Consider the following 18,490-nt stretch of genomic DNA (forward strand, 5'->3'; position numbering starts at 1 on the left):
CCTTCCATATCCCTAGCTGCTGGCCTTCCATATCCCTAGCTGCTGGGCTCCCCTCCCTAATTACTGGGCTCCCCTCCCTAACTAATGGGTTCCCCTCCCTAACTAATAGACTCCCCTCCCTAACTAATGGGGTCCCCTCCCCCTTCCCTCTAACTAATGGGATACCCTCCCTCTAACTAATGGGGTCCCCTACCTAACCTAACACCCTGCCCCGAGAACCGCTGCCAGGCCAGGTAACCTCCTGCAAGGGTACTGAGGATTCCTCCTATTCCTCCTCCAATTCCTCAGTGGCCCTTGCCCTCCACACCCTCCACCTGTCCTGGCTGTGGTTCCAGAGATTTCTCCCCCCCACACTGGCTTCCCTAACACTAGATCCCCTATCTATCCCCTGCCCCTGGGACTCAGGACTTGGTTGAGAGGCAGCTCCCTCCACTCCTTCCTCTTGGCCCCCCTCAAACAATTCCTGAGCCCCCCCACCACTAACTTCCTCCCCCCATTCCTGTGCACCTTTCCCCCCTCCTCCTCTCTCCCCTGTGGGCCATTTTTCAAAAATGTGTCCAAACTGAAAGTGCGCAATATGTCCGTTTATGCTCCTAAAATGGCCACTGGAGAACTTTCTATTAGTTAAAAAAAAACAGGAAGTATGGAAAGGAATGTCCGTTTTCCGAAAATTTTCCGAAATTTCCGTATTTTTCGGTATGTGCTCCAAAATCACAATTATTTTGTGAAAAGTATACAAATCAATCGTGCGATTGCTTCCCAAAAAATCGAAATTTACGGGAAAAAACAAAAAGTTAAAATCGGGTTCATTCGGGCCTTGATAAATAACCCCCGTAGTGTTAGAAATTTTATTTATATTAATTTAAATGTTTCAATCTCTGAAACAGTTTGAATACCTTTTTATAATAGTAATGTACAAACCTTGGTTTATAAAAGATTTGTAACTGTAGCCTCTAAAATAAATAATCCCAGTGATATACTTATTACATTAGCATTTTCCCCTCATTTTGCCTCAGACAATCAATTATGGCTACACTCCACTGAAAAAAAACCCTTAATTCTACATTCTTTAAAACCATGGCTGTACTTTATGATGACCCGGATCGTGCTTCTTCTGCCGACTCTGCATTCGTAAATTGTGCCAGGGGAAACGGGATGCGGAGGTGTATTGCACCGAATTCCGCCGGTGGGCAGTGGAAACTGGGTGGAACGACATGGCGCTTAGCAGCCAGTTAGGTATTGGGCTTTCTGATTCAGTCAAAGACATCCTTGTTAATTATCCTCTATTTACTAATCTGGAAGACCTCATGTCTCTTGCCATCCAAGTAGATAGAAGACAGAGGGAGAGAAGGGGTGAAAAGGGTACTTCCTCTCATTTTGGTGTTACCAATGTTAAATCTTTTTTTCCGAATTTGGTTACCAATGTCAAATCTCCTAATCCCTCTGTGCCTTTACCTCAGGAAGAACCCATGCAACTGGGCATATCCCATCTATCTCCTGAGGAAAAGGCCCACAGGCAATCTTTGAGTCTTTGCATTTACTGTGGGAGAAGGGTCATTTTCTGAATCAATGTCCTAAGAGGCCAGGAAACTTGGATACTGCCTTCACAGTAAAGTTTAATATTCCCTTAACCACTTTAAATCCTCCCATGAGAATATTAGCGGTGGATAAAAAACCCTTAGGGTCAGGTTTAGTAACCAAGAAGACTGAAGTCTTAACTATGTGTACAAACAAACTACACTGTGAGGAATTAACCTTTATATATATATATACTGTATATATATTTATATATATATATATATATATATATATATATATATATATATATATATATATATATATATATATATATATACCTTTATATTATTGAGGGTGCTTCTTCTCCTTTAATATTGGGGTTACCCTGGCTCCAGACTCATAACCCTCATATTTATTGGGTAACTGGGGAGGTTCTCCAGTGGGGTTCTAAATGTGGTGGTTCTTGTGTTCCTCAAGTGGTGGCTACTACCTCTTTAGAAGGGTTACTGTCAGCTTACTCTGAATTTGCTGATGTTTTTTCTAAAAAAGCCACAGAAACCTTACCCCCCACAGACAGTATGACTGTCCAATTGACCTTGTCCCAGGTTCTTCTCCTCCTCATGGTAGAACTTACCCTGTCTCCTTACCCGAAGCGCAGGCAATGAGGGATTATATCCAGGAAAACCTTGAGAGTGGGTTTCATCAGACCCTCTAGTTCCCCCGCTGGTGCGGGTTTCTTTTTTGTTGGGAAAAAAGATGGTGGTCTTCGCCTACAGGGGTCTTATTAAGATCACCATAAAAAATCTTTAACCCCTTCCTTTGATTTCCGAATTGTTCGATCAAGTTAAAGATGCAAAGATTTATTCTAAACTTGATCTAAGGGGTGCTTACAACCTCATCCATATCAGGGGCTGGATGAGTGGAAAACGGCCTTTAACACCAGGGATGGCCACTACGAGTATCTGGTAATGCCGTTTGGTCTTTGTAACGACCCCACAGTGTTCCAGGAATTTGTTAATGATATCTTCCAGGACCTGTTGGGGATATTCGTAGTGGTCTATCTAGATGACATTCTAATTTTCTCCCCCAACCTATCTGATGTTCAGGAAGTTTTGCTTTGGTTAAGGAGAAATAACCTCTTTGCAAAACTTGAAAAGTGCACCTTCGAGGTGTCTTCTGTTCAGTTTTTGGGTTTTAATATCTCCAGCAAGGGTCTAGAAATGGACCCTGGGAAAGTCAGGACCGTAATTGAGTAGGCTCAGTCTCTTTCTTTACGTGCTACCCAGAGGTTCTTGGGTTTTTCCAACTACAATCGGCAATTTATAAAGAATTTTTCCCTGATAGTAGCCCCAATCACTGACTTAACAAAAAAAGGTGCAGATCCTAGCATGTGGTCCCCTGAGGCTATTCAAGCCTTTGAATTCCTCAAGAAGGGATTTGTGTCTGCCCCCATTCTTCGTCACCCTGACACCACTCTTCCTTTCATTGTAGAGGTTGATGCATCAGAGGTTGAGGTAGGGGCAGTTCTTTCTCAAAGGCATCCGATAACCAACAAGGTGCACCCCTGTGCATTTTTCTATAAGAAACTATGCTAACTATGATATTGGAAATAGAGAACTGTTGGCAAATCAAATGGGCCTTTAATGAATGGCGCCACCTGTTGAAGGGGGCTAAGCATGTGATAACGGTCTTTTCTGACCACAAAAACCTGCTATATATTGAGTCTGCCAAACGATTGATGGGCTCTGTTTTTTACACACTTTAACTTTTCCCTTACTTACAGGCCAGGTTCCAAGAACACTAAGGCAGATGCACTCTCCCGGAGTTTTGAATCCAACTCGTCTGACTCTAGTCCTGGTGGCATCCAAGTAGCTGAGGGCTCCTCCAGAGGCAAAAGGCGGTCACACTACAGGTGAAGCACGAGCCGAGACCAGGGTGCTTGGCATTTGTTCTGGTGTTGGGTGCCGACCGTGACAACAACAAGGGCAACAGTACATTGGAACTAAACTTTAAAGATGAAGACTCCGAGCTAAATAACACCCCGTAAGCATCTTGTAGCCAAGATCAATTTTCATGTTGACTCAATGATGACACAAGTTATCCTAAGACAAATACTTTTATCATGATCAAGTAGGATATTAAATTAGAATAATGCAGCTGGCTGCTCTAAATGATAGTTTTTTGTTCTCTGAAATATAATTTTGGAAATCAGATTTTTTTAAACTGTATTTGAGAAAAAAAACCGGATCAAATGCACTGACATTATAAATTCACAAATGTATAGAGCTAGGATGCTATTTAATTAAAATGCAAGTTAATAGCTCTTTAATTTTTTAATAGTGAAAACAAAAGCAAACCAATTATCAAGACTGAAACTGTGTTTTATTCTTCTCTTCATCTAAAAGAATGGACTGTAAGAATGTACAGTCTGATAAAATTAAGGGAATGTGAAAGTATTTACTGCAGTAGAATAACTGAATTGCACATTTCAATAGCACGAGGAGGCAATTTACTTTCTTTCTGAACATGCTCTGCCATTGATAGCTTCTCATGGTATCAGTAGAGACTACACTCTTGTCAATCTACACAGCTCTTCAAAACTCCCCCAGCCTGCAATGTCAGAAAAAGAAGTAGCTTTGAAATCTAAATCAAAGAGCAGTGCCCCCTTTAGGGGAAAATGATCAACATATAAAAGGAATGTTCTTTTCTGTTTGCTTCCTCGAAAAAGTTCCCCTGTGTGTCTGGAAAATATTTTTTTTATGACTTTCCATGTGAATGTTACTATCAATGCATTTGCAAACTGCTTTTGTATCTGATAAAATAAACAGAAAGTGAGCAAGAAGTTCCAGAAAAGTACAGTCACACAAGCACAATATTTAGTTAAAAGGCTGTTTAATGATTCTGAAGTAAAAATTAGAAATCAGAACAGGCTATATCCCTAATGTTCTTGTTTAGTTTGTACTCCTACTACAAAAAGGTGATTGGTGTATAATATAACATACATGAATAGCAAACCTTTAAAATGCAGCCATCAAACATACTTTAACATGTTCTGTTTTTTCCTCAAAAGCTTTTTATGCTTTAAGTCAGCTGTATACAAGAAATGTAAAGCTCAACACATGCACCATGAACTGAACAACTAGGTTCTGTATGACTTAATCCCAATTAAATAGCAGAATACTGGTATGCAGCACTAACACTGTACAATATTATTAAAGTGGGAGTTTTTATGATATTTTGAAGTGGAAGTTCACCTTTACAATACATTTTAGTATACCCCAAAAATTACTTTAAACAGCCCCAGAATAACACACATTTCACCCTCCATTCATCCTTTTACCTATCTGAGGTTTTCAAAATCAGATAGTGAAGGAGGCTTCAGGAAAGAACAGAGGGTGGAGATTTATGCTAGACAGGGAAGTAGCTAAAAGAGCTGCAGTTAAGCTGTTTGTGATGGAGAAGAAAAATAAGACTGACTCGAAGGTGAAATGTATTTTATTTAGGGGGCTGTTTAGTAATCTTTTTTTTGTAATTTTTGTTTTTTAGTATTTGTTTTAAAGAATAAAAGTAAACCTTTTTTTCTCTCTAAAATTACTCCTTACGACTAATTGTGTGTGGGGGAGGTCAATTCCATCTTGTTTAAATAACAAGTACATCTAAGGGGTCTATTTACTAACAATCAAATTGCATTTTTCCACAAATCCTATGTTTCTAAAAAGCTCTAAAAATCCAAAATGTATAATGTGTAAAAACGACAACAATTTGTAATGTCAAGCTTCACCAAGTTTTGGGGTCCTAGAGAAGTCAAAGGGAGCTGTACTGGTCTAATTGGACTGCTTTTAACCCTTTAAGTGCCAGCAGAATTTCACATTTTGGTTACGCGAATTGCCAGCCGTTTTTGAAACATTTTGTGCTCTCTCACTTTAGGGGCATTTTCTGAGGGGAAACCTATAGTTTACCTAGGAAAACTATACATTGTTTTTTTTGGTAGAAACTGAGCTTTCTAAATCTGCCTGAGTTTTCATGTATTTCCACCTGTGCAAAAAAATTTATAGTGCTAAATACCAAAAAAAAATGAAAAATTACCATTTTTCATCGTATATCAATTTATACCAGAAAAATATTTCATTTTAGGGATGAAAATCCAAAAGCCTTATGTCTCTCGAACGTGCCAATACCAGATATGTATAGTTTTAGGGAGATTTAGGATTTCTGTACAGCAAAAACTCCCGGCAGTATATTACCGAATTTTGAAAGCACTAAGGCAGAAAACGGCATGCTTTAGATTCCAAGGCAAAAAATCCTGAAACCGTAGGTTTACCCCAGAAAACCATACATTTTTGAAAAGTACACATTCTGCCGATTACAAAATGGGTAACTATGTCTCTCTACTCCCAACTACCAAACATAAAAGCTTGTCTGAAAATAGCGGTTTTTCAAAAAAAAATTCAAAATTCTGAAAAATCATTTCAAAGGTTTTATTTTGCTGCTCTGCATATCCCAAACTATATTAGGTACCAAGAAAAAGCACCTGAAATATGATTGCCAGGGGTCCACTGAACAGTTTGATACCCATTATGCATAGGTTTACCAAAGTATCTGGCATTTAGAGACACCAATATGAAGTTAGCACATCCAAATTGATCAGGACTTTACTTCAGCTACTGAGAAATCAACACATTGACTGCATTTTTTGTGGGGTAAAAACACAGAAATATATGTTTACCCCCCAAACCCATATATTTTTGGAAAGTACACATTCTACTGAATCTAAAATGGGTACCCATGCCTTTCTGCTCCAAACTACTGAGTCGCAAGGCTTTCCCAAAATTGTCGGTTTTGGTGAAATATCTGAAAATTGCCTCAAACCTTCAACTTCCCAGCACCATATCGCCCATGTATCATTACGTACTAAGAAAAAGCACCCTAAATATGATTGCCAGGGTTCCTCTGAACATTTTGGTGGTCATTGTTCATAAGTTTACCAAAGTATCTGGCATTTAGAGGCCCCAAAATGAAGTTAGCGCATACAAACAGTCCCGTGGGTAACTTCAGCTAATGAAAGATCAACACATTGACTGCATTTTTGTGGGGTAAAAACACAGAAATATATGTTTACCCCCCAAAACCCATATATTTTTGGAAAGTACACATTCTACCGAATCTAAAATGGGTACCCATGCCTTTCTGCTCCAAACTACTGAGTCGCAAGGCTTTCCCAAAATTGTCGGTTTTGGTGAAATATCTGAAAATTGCCTCAAAGCTTCAACTTCCCAGCACCATATCACCCATGTATCGTTACGCACCAAAAAAAAAGCACCCTAAATATGATTGCCAGGGTTCCTCCAAACAATTTGGTGGCCATTGTTCATAGGTTTACCAAAGTATCTGGCATTTAGAGGCCTCAAAATGAAGTTAGCGCATACAAATAGTCCTGTGGGTAACTTCATCTAATGAAAAATCAACACATTGACTGCATTTTTGTGGGGTAAAAACACAGAAATATATGTTTACCCCCCAAACCCATATATTTTTGGAAAGTACACATTCTACTGAATCTAAAATGGGTACCCATGCCTTTCTGCTCCAAACTACTGAGTCGCAAGGCTTTCCCAAAGTTGTCGGTTTTGGTGAAATATCTGAAAATTGCCTCAAAGCTTCAACTTCCCAGCACCATATCACCCATGTGTCATTACGTACTATGAAAAAGCACCCTAAATAGGATTGCCAGGGTTCCTCTGAACATTTTGGTGGCCATTGTTCATAAGTTTACCAAAGTATCTGGCATTTAGAGGCCCCAAAATGAAGTTAGCGCATACAAACAGTCCCGTGGGTAACTTCAGCTAATGAAAAATCAACACATTGACTGCATTTTTGTGGGGTAAAAACACAGAAATATATGTTTACCCCCCAAAACCCATATATTTTTGGAAAGTACACATTCTACAGAATCTAAAATGGGTACCCATGCCTTTCTGCTCCAAACTACTGAGTCGCAAGGCTTTGCCACAATTGTCGGTTTTGGTGAAATATCTGAAAATTGCCTCAAAGCTTCAACTTCTCAGCACCATATCACCCATGTATCGTTATGCACCAAGAAAAAGCACCCTAAATATGATTGCCAGGGTTCCTCCGAACAGTTTGGTGGCCATTGTTCATAGGTTTACCAAAGTATCTGGCATTTAGAGGCCCCAAAATGAAGTTAGTGCATACAAATAGTCCTGTGGGTAACTTCAGCTAATGAAAGATCAACACATTGACTGCATTTTTGTGGGGTAAAAACACAGAAATATATGTTTACCCCCCAAACCCATACATTTTTGGAAAGTACACATTCTACAGAATCTAAAATGGGTACCCATGCCTTATTGCTCCAAACTACTGAGTCGCCAGGCTTTCCCAAAGTTGTCGGTTTTGGTGAAATATCTGAAAATTGCCTCAAAGCTTCAACTTCCCAGTACCATATCACCCATGTGTCATTACGTACTAAGAAAAAGCACCCTAAATATGATTGCCAGGGTTCCTCTGAACATTTTGGTGGCCATTGTTCATAAGTTTACCAAAGTATCTGGCATTTAGAGGCCCCAAAATGAAGTTAGCGCATACAAACAGTCCCGTGGGTAACTTCAGCTAATGAAAAATCAACACATTGACTGCATTTTTGTGGGGTAAAAACACAGAAATATATGTTTACCCCCCAAAACCCATATATTTTTGGAAAGTACACATTCTACAGAATCTAAAATGGGTACCCATGCCTTTCTGCTCCAAACTACTGAGTCGCAAGGCTTTCCCACAATTGTCGGTTTTGGTGAAATATCTGAAAATTGCCTCAAAGCTTCAACTTCTCAGCACCATATCACCCATGTATCGTTATGCACCAAGAAAAAGCACCCTAAATATGATTGCCAGGGTTCCTCAGAACAGTTTGGTGGCCATTGTTCATAGGTTTACCAAAGTATCTGGCATTTAGAGGCCCCAAAATGAAGTTAGCGCATACAAATAGTCCTGTGGGTAACTTCAGCTAATGAAAGATCAACACATTGACTGCATTTTTGTGGGGTAAAAACACAGAAATATATGTTTACCCCCCAAACCCATACATTTTTGGAAAGTACACATTCTACAGAATCTAAAATGGGTAGCCATGCCTTATTGCTCCAAACTACCGAGTCGCAAGGCTTTCCCAAAGTTGCCGGTTTTGGTGAAATATCTGAAAATTGCCTCAAAGCTTCAACTTCCCAGCACCATATCACCCATGTGTCATTACGTACTAAGAAAAAGCACCCTAAATATGATTGCCAGGGTTCCTCTGAACATTTTGGTGACCATTGTTCATAAGTTTACCAAAGTATCTGGCATTTAGAGGCCCCAAAATGAAGTTAGCGCATACAAACAGTCCCGTGGGTAACTTCAGCTAATGAAAAATCAACACATTGACTGCATTTTTGCGGGGTAAAAACACAGAAATATATGTTTACCCCCCAAACCCATATATTTTTGGAAAGTAAACATTCTACGGAATCTAAAATGGGTACCCATGCCTTTCTGCTCCAAACTACTGAGTCGCAAGGCTTTGCCAAATTTGGCGGTTTTGGTGAAATATCTGGAAATTGCCTCAAAGCTTCAACTTTCCAGCATCGTATTGTCCATGTATCATTACCAGCATAAAGCATCCTAAATATAAACATAGGGGTCTACTAAACAGTTTGATGCCCAATATGCATAGATATACCAAACTATGTGGCGCACAGAGACCCCCAAATGACAATATGTATAGACATTTTCACGGCTGACGCGCTGGCTGCTGCAATATAACCACTCGGTGTGTGTATTATGCGACATTAGACCCCCCTAACAGTACAGAGACCCCAGAAAACCATATATTTTCAGAAAGTACACATTCTGACGAATCCAATATGGGTAAATAAGTGTTTCTACTGCAAACTGCCAAACTGCAAAGCAATGCTGAACATAACGGTTTTTATCAAATTTCTGAAAATTGTCACAAAGCTTGAATTTTACCCCATTATATGCCCCACATTTCGTAACTTATCAGCATAAAACATCCTAAATATGAACGCCAGGGGTCTACTAAACACTTTGATGCCCAATATGCATATATAAACCAAACTATGTGGCGCACAGAGACCCCCAAATGACAATAGTGTATATACATTTTCACGGCTGACGCGCGCTGGCTGCTGCAATATGAGCACCTGGTGTGTGTAATATGCGACATTAGACCCCCCTAACAGTACAGAGACCCCAGAAAACCATATATTTTCAGAAAGTACACATTCTGACGAATCCAATATGGGTAAATATGTGTTCCTACTGCAAACTGCCAAACTGCAAAGCAATGCTGAACGTAACGGTTTTTATCAAATTTCTGAAAATCGTCACAAAGCTTGAATTTTACCCCATTATATGCCCCACATTTCGTAACTTATCAGCATAAAACATCCTAAATATGAACGCCAGGGGTCTACTGAACACTTTGATGCCCAGTATGCATAGATATACCAAACTATGTGGCGCACAGAGACCCCCAAATGACAATAGTGTATATACATTTTCACGGCTGACGCACTGGCAGCTGCAATATAAGCACCCGGTGTGTGTATTATGCGACATTAGACCCCCCTAACAGTACAGAGACCCCAGAAAACCATATATTTTCAGAAAGTACACATTCTGACGAATCCAATATGGGTAAATAAGTGTTTCTACTGCAAACTGCCAAACTGCAAAGCAATGCTGAACATAACGGTTTTTATCAAATTTCTGAAAATTGTCACAAAGCTTGAATTTTACCCCATTATATGCCCCACATTTCGTAACTTATCAGCATAAAACATCCTAAATATGAACGCCAGGGGTCTACTAAACACTTTGATGCCCAATATGCATATATAAACCAAACTATGTGGCGCACAGAGACCCCCAAATGACAATAGTGTATATACATTTTCACGGCTGACGCGCGCTGGCTGCTGCAATATGAGCACCTGGTGTGTGTAATATGCGACATTAGACCCCCCTAACAGTACAGAGACCCCAGAAAACCATATATTTTCAGAAAGTACACATTCTGACGAATCCAATATGGGTAAATATGTGTTCCTACTGCAAACTGCCAAACTGCAAAGCAATGCTGAACGTAACGGTTTTTATCAAATTTCTGAAAATCGTCACAAAGCTTGAATTTTACCCCATTATATGCCCCACATTTCGTAACTTATCAGCATAAAACATCCTAAATATGAACGCCAGGGGTCTACTGAACACTTTGATGCCCAGTATGCATAGATATACCAAACTATGTGGCGCACAGAGACCCCCAAATGACAATAGTGTATATACATTTTCACGGCTGACGCACTGGCAGCTGCAATATAAGCACCCGGTGTGTGTATTATGCGACATTAGACCCCCCTAACAGTACAGAGACCCCAGAAAACCATATATTTTCAGAAAGTACACATTCTGACGAATCCAATATGGGTAAATAAGTGTTTCTACTGCAAACTGCCAAACTGCAAAGCAATGCTGAACATAACGGTTTTTATCAAATTTCTGAAAATTGTCAGAAAGCTTGAATTTTACTCCATTATATGCCACACATTTCGTAACGTATCAGCATAAAACATCCTAAATATGAACGCCAGGGGTCTACTGAACACTTTGATGCCCAATATGCATAGATATACTAAACTATGTGGCGCACAGAGACCCCCAAATGACAATAGTGTATATACATTTTCACGGCTGACGCACTGGCAGCTGCAATATAAGCACCTGGTGTGTGTATTATGCAACATTAGACCCCCCTAACAGTACAGAGACCCCAGAAAACCATATATTTTCAGAAAGTACACATTCTGACGAATCCAATATGGGTAAATAAGTGTTTCTACTGCAAACTGCCAAACTGCAAAGCAATGCTGAACATAACGGTTTTTATGAAATTTCTGAAAATTGTCAGAAAGCTTGAATTTTACTCCATTATATGCCACACATTTCGTAACGTATCAGCATAAAACATCCTAAATATGAACGCCAGGGGTCTACTGAACACTTTGATGCCCAATATGCATAGATATACTAAACTATGTGGCGCACAGAGACCCCCAAATGACAATAGTGTATATACATTTTCACGGCTGACGCACTGGCTGCTGCAATATGAGCACCTGGTGTGTGTATTATGCGACATTAGACCCCCCTAAAAGTACAGAGACCCCAGAAAACCATATATTTTCAGAAAGTACACATTCTGACGAATCCAATATGGTTAAATAAGTGTTTCTACTGCAAACTGCCAGACTGCAAATCAATGCTGAACGTAACCGTTTTTATCAAATTTCTGAAAATCGTCACAAAGCTTGAATTTTATCCCATTATATGCCCCACATTTCGTAACTTATCAGCATAAAACATCCTAAATATGAACGCCAGGGGTCTACTGAACACTTTGATGCCCAATATGCATAGATATACCAAACTATGTGGCGCACAGAGACCCCCAAATGACAATAGTGTATATACATTTTCACGGCTGACGCACTGGCAGCTGCAATATAAGCACCTGGTGTGTGTATTATTTGACATTAGACCCCCCTAACAGTACAGAGACCCCAGAAAACCATATATTTTCAGAAAGTACACATTCTGACGAATCCAATATGGGTAAATGTGTGTTTCTGCTGCAAACTGCCAAACTGCAAAGCAATGCTGAACATAACGGTTTTTATCAAATTTTTGAAAATCGTCAGAAAGATTGAATTTTACCCCATTATATGCCCCACATTTCGTAACGTTTCAGCATAAAACATCCTAAATATGAACGCCAGGGGTCTACTGAACACTTTGATGCCCAATATGCATAGATATACCAAACTATGCGGCGCACAGAGACCACCAAATGACAATAGTGTATATACATTTTCACGGCTGACGCGCTGGCTGCTGCAATATAAGCACCTGGTGTGTGTAATATGCGACATTAGACCACCTAACAGTACAGAGACCCCAGAAAGCCATATATTTTCAGAAAGTACACATTCTGACGAATCCAATATGGGTAAATATGTGTTTCTACTGCAAACTGCCAAACTGCAAAGCAATGCTGAACATAACGGTTTTTATCAAATTTCTGAAAATTGTCAGAAAGATTGAATTTTACCCCATTATATGCCCCACATTTCGTAACGTATCAGCATAAAACATCCTAAATATGAACGCCAGAGGTCTACTGAACACTTTGATGCCCAATATGCATAGATATACCAAACTATGTGGCGCACAGAGACCCCCAAATGACAATAGTGTATATACATTTTCACAGCTGACGCGCTGGCCGCTGCAATATGAGCACCTGGTGTGTGTATTATGCGACATTAGACCCCCCTAACAGTACAGAGACCCCAGAAAACCATATATTTTCAGAAAGTACACATTCTGACGAATCCAATATGGGTAAATAAGTGTTTCTACTGCAAACTGCCAAACTGCAAAGCAATGCTGAACATAACGGTTTTTATCAAATTTCTGAAAATTGTCAGAAAGCTTGAATTTTACCCCATTATATGCCCCACATTTCGTAACGTATCAGCATAAAACATCCTAAATATGAACGCCAGAGGTCTACTGAACACTTTGATGCCCAATATGCATAGATATACCAAACTATGTGGCGCACAGAGACCACCAAATGACAATAGTGTATATACATTTTCACGGCTGACGCGCTGGCTGCTGCAATATAAGCACCTGGTGTGTGTAATATGCGACATTAGACCACCTAACAGTACAGAGACCCCAGAAAGCCATATATTTTCAGAAAGTACACATTCTGATGAATCCAATATGGGTAAATATATATTTCTACTGCAAACTGCCAAACTGCAAAGCAATGCTGAACATAACGGTTTTTATCAAATTTCTGAAAATTGTCAGAAAGATTGAATTTTACCCCATTATATGCCCCACATTTCGTAACGTATCAGCATAAAACATCCTAAATATGAACGCCAGAGGTCTACTGAACACTTTGATGCCCAATATGCATAGATATACCAAACTATGTGGCGCACAGAGACCCCCAAATGACAATAGTGTATATACATTTTCACAGCTGACGCGCTGGCCGCTGCAATATGAGCACCTGGTGTGTGTATTATGCGACATTAGACCCCCCTAACAGTACAGAGACCCCAGAAAACCATATATTTTCAGAAAGTACACATTCTGACGAATCCAATATGGGTAAATAAGTGTTTCTACTGCAAACTGCCAAACTGCAAAGCAATGCTGAACATAACGGTTTTTATCAAATTTCTGAAAATTGTCAGAAAGCTTGAATTTTACCCCATTATATGCCCCACATTTCGTAACGTATCAGCATAAAACATCCTAAATATGAACGCCAGAGGTCTACTGAACACTTTGATGCCCAATATGCATAGATATACCAAACTATGTGGCGCACAGAGACCCCCAAATGGATATATAGTAGATAAAATTTACAAGGCAAAACAAAATAAGGCAGTAAAGGGTGAAATGCAAAAAAATCCAATAAAACCACAAAAATCAATGTTTTTTTTCCAGACTAGTGTTATCGGCCGTCAGAATCACAGTTTGAATATTTTAGATGGTCCAAACAGGTTATACGGCTAGAAACAAGTGAACACAACATATGCAGAGCTGAAAATGCAATAAAATGGCTAAAAATTCAATAAAATGGCTAAAAATGCACCAAAATACCCAAAATTGCAATATAATCACCGAAATAACATACAAAAGGTATTGCACAGTACGGTTAGCGAATACGCTATGCGTAATGGCAATAAAACATTTTTTTCAGCCAAAAAAAGAAACGAAGCGATAAGAAAAAAAAAAAAAAGCCACAATGCCATGTATGTGCGTGTGCGTGTGTACAAATGGTAAATTACATGTTATGTGCGCGTGTGTGCGTGTGCACATGTGTGTAAGTGCAGTGAGTGTAAGTGACCCCCCCAATCCCCAAAAATGTATGTGTAAGTGTGTGTAAGTGTGAATCTAAGTGTGTATTACTGTAATAAGTGTGTGTTGGTGTGTTTGTGTGTGTAATTGTTGCACTAACCTGAAAAAGTCGCTGGAGACTGTTGCAGGCGATCAGGAAGAGCCTCTGGAAGACATCTGCCTCGTGGTTCCTGTCTGTGTGCTGTGGGGGCGGAGATCGTCGATCCGGTGCAGGCTGCAGCAGCAGGACACGTAAGTAACACGTGCCTGCTGCTGTTTTTGGGCCCCTGGGCGATCGCGCCCCAGGGGCCACTCGATCCCCTGCTCTGCTCGTTGCCTAGGGGCAGGGGATCGAGCAGGAACGGAGCGAACGGCTCTAACAGCCGCTCCTCCGCTCCTGAACCAGGAAATGCTGCAGAACGTAGAATCTACGTTCTGTGGCATTTCAAGTACCTTTGCCACAGAACGTAGATTCTATGATCTGTGGCATTTAAAAGGTTAATCAATTTCAGGTTTATTTTTCTCTAGAAATTGTCAGAAAACCTTGAATTTTTTTAGGTATTTGCATTTTTATTGCTTCATTCAGCTCTTTTTTCATTCACACTTTTTGATAATTGAATATTTTAATAAAGACAATTGTGGTTTTAGAATTTGAGGGGGTCATTTATAAAGTTTGCGCAGCGTATCATTTATTCGACTTCGACCATTCGCCATCTAAAACCTGCCAAATTGCAGGAGTCATTTTTGGAGTCCATTGGTGGATTTCAAAATCAAAGGTTTTTTTTGTAAAGACTTCCAATCGTACGATTCCAATTCTGGCGAATTCGAACAAATTCGGACCTGCAAAAAAGCTTTGATTTTTTTTAATAAATTTTGGTTGGTCTTTATGGTCTTTATGAATTTGAATTTCGAAAGTTTTTCAAATTCAAAATTTGACCATTGATAAATCTGCCCCACTGTATTATTTCCAGGGAAAAAATGTGTTACACTGTAAATTGCCTGCTAACAATCGGTTAAAATGGTGTTGAAGGGACACTGTCATTAAAATATGTCATATCTAATTTTGATTGAACATTATATACAGGTATATGGTTATGTAAATAACCATAGCATTAGACATTTTCAGAAAATATGATGGTTCATTTTCAGCCTGCGTATGTCCAATCTACATGCAAAGTAAATGGCACAATTTGTGAACATTTGATTTCCCAATCAATGTTCATGAAGTGTATGAAGTAACTTTGCAGCCAGTCACCATGTTTTTGCAAATCACAATCATTCAGTATTTCCCCATGTCATTATAGACTTATGATTGGTAAGAGAAGGAACCATCTGGATTAATACAGTATGTTCCCTGGATCTTTGATGATAGCTAAAGGTGGCCTTGGCTTACAGGAAGCTATCTCTTTTTCGAGGCATATGGAAAATGTTCATGATAAAACACAACCTTGCCAGTTACATCTGTTCAGTAGATTTACATGGACTTTTATGCTGGAATTAGTGCATCTTGCACAATCAAAATTACCAAAAGTATAGAATCTGTAATCACAAACTTCATTTTGCCAAACAACAGAATGCGGTTCACATCAGGAGTCACTATAACTAGTTTCTTAACACAGGTCAGAGCCTACCCATTTTAAGATGTATGGCTATTGACTATGTTCCACAACGCACTAGGGTTGATAACAGATTCACAATGCTTATTTAAAGTGAATCAGAATGTATTTATAGGCTTAGCACTTAGCCTAACAGGCTCAATGAAGAATTGTTTAATCCAAGTTGGCAGTGGTATATTTTTCTTTAGATGCTGGTGTAGTCAAGCTTTTTATGTTTAAAAATTTCTGTTTAACTGGAACACCCATATTTATGTATACAGTTTAATTCCCATATAGGGTCACACGTGTTGTTTTATTAGTGAGCTAAATCCAGATTATCTGTAGATGATTAAATATTATTTTAGAAGAAATATGGTTGTAAAATAGCCTGTTCTGATGTGCTTACAAATATGCAATACACTTATGTATAGTGATGGGCGAATTTATTCGCCAGGCGCGAATTCACGGCGAATTTGCGCGATTCGCGTCCAGCGAATAAATTTGCGAAACGCCCGCGAAAATTTGCGGTAAAAATTCGCCGGCGTCAAAAAAAAAAAAATTCCGAAAAAACGGGCACCGGCGTCAAAAACGGGCGCCGGCGCCAAATACGGGCGCCGGTGTCAAAAACGAGACGCCGGCGCAGTTTCGCTGGAATCGAAAAAACGGGCGCCGGCGTCAAAAAACGGGCGCCGGCGTCAAAAACGAGACGCCGGCGCAGTTTCGCAAATTTTTCGCCATTTCGCGAATTTCGCGAATTTGTCGGCGAAGCGAAACGGCGCAAATTCGCCCATCACTACTTATGTATTCTTTATTTCTCTATTTATCTTCTATTCATACCCTATTAATGGGTCTTCCACGTTGTATTTTTGCTTGCATATTTATTATTGTATTTTATGGGGAAATTTGAATGATTCAGAAGCAAACCCTATGGGTTTTGGAGACTTGTTTTAATACCTTATAATTAATGTTATTTCAATCAATATTTCATACTGCCATAAACGTTTCAGTAATACAATTTGTTTAATTAGATTGTTACATTCAATTATATTTTACATTTCTTAAATCATTACAATTCATGCAAAATAAATATATACACTAAAATAAAAAACAAAGGATTTTGCATAGCCATTTACAAACATATATTAAATTAGTTTTATAGAAAACTGGAAAAAAGCTCTGAAGTGTGATGTCTCACATCTTATAAATGTTCATTTATTTTGAAAGCATGGTACAAGGTGGACTGACAAGCCCCACTGAATCAAAAATAATATCAAATATCAAGACTCTGTTCATCCAGCTGAGGAATGGTCAGGGGTGAGCTACTAAAGTCTCAGCAAACTATTTCCAGGGGATTTGTTTTATTCCTAGAAGAGAGAGAAAATACATTGCAAGTTATTTAAAGCATTTATATAACTATTCATAGTATGTGTTATATTTTACAAATATTTTAATCAATGACTAAAAATGGTGTATGTATAGGATATAACAAATACTGTACCTATTTGACTATGATGTTTATTGAATTGAATCAAGATCAAAATGTTAATGAACCTTTCAACATTTATGCCTTTATGCAAATTATGGCCTACGTATTTGGCACGATTCCCAATGGTCCTCTTTTCCCCACCTCTCTCTTAGTTTAAGCCCGGTGCTGGTTAGAGTGGTCGACGCCTCTCCTACTTGAATAACCCCTGCACATTTCTTTTCTTTTCTGTTCTCTCTGGTAAATTTTCTTCCTTAGGAGGTTGGTAATTTCGTATGACCGATTTGTGTTCATTTAATAGTATTTTCATGCTCCTACTGGTTTGGCCTATATAGGCCAAGCCACAAAGGCATTTTATAGTGTATATTATATTACTGCTGTCACAGGTGTGAAACCCTTTAATCCCGTGTTTTGTACCTTTTTGGGGGTGTTTGGGTACTGTATTCCCTTTAATGATCCCATTGCAGTGGCTACAATTACGGAAGGTGCCATTTGTTTGAATCATAGGAAAAGGTTTTCTTTTTATCTTTTGTTTAGGTTTTATATAATCCCCTATACTCCTCCCTCTTCTATAAGAGAAGAGCGGTGGTGGGCCAAACAGTTTCCCGTATTTTGGATCTGATTTTAGAATGCCCCAATATTTTAGAATTGTTTTGGGTACTGTTTTTGCATTAGCACTGTAAGTAGAAATGTAGGGTATTGTATTTTGTATTTTTGCTTTTTTATTGCCTTTTCTCAGTGTACTTTCTCTAGGGGTCTCCCCAATTTCCTTTTGTATGGATATTAGGTGTTCCTTATCATAGCCTCTGTCTACGAATTTTTGTATCATGTTGGTTGATTCGGTCTCATATAATTCCTCTGTAGATGTTATTCTACGTACTCTGGTAAA

The sequence above is a fragment of the Xenopus laevis genome, chromosome 8S (assembly GCF_017654675.1).
Source record: "Xenopus laevis strain J_2021 chromosome 8S, Xenopus_laevis_v10.1, whole genome shotgun sequence".
Taxonomy (NCBI): domain Eukaryota; kingdom Metazoa; phylum Chordata; class Amphibia; order Anura; family Pipidae; genus Xenopus; species Xenopus laevis.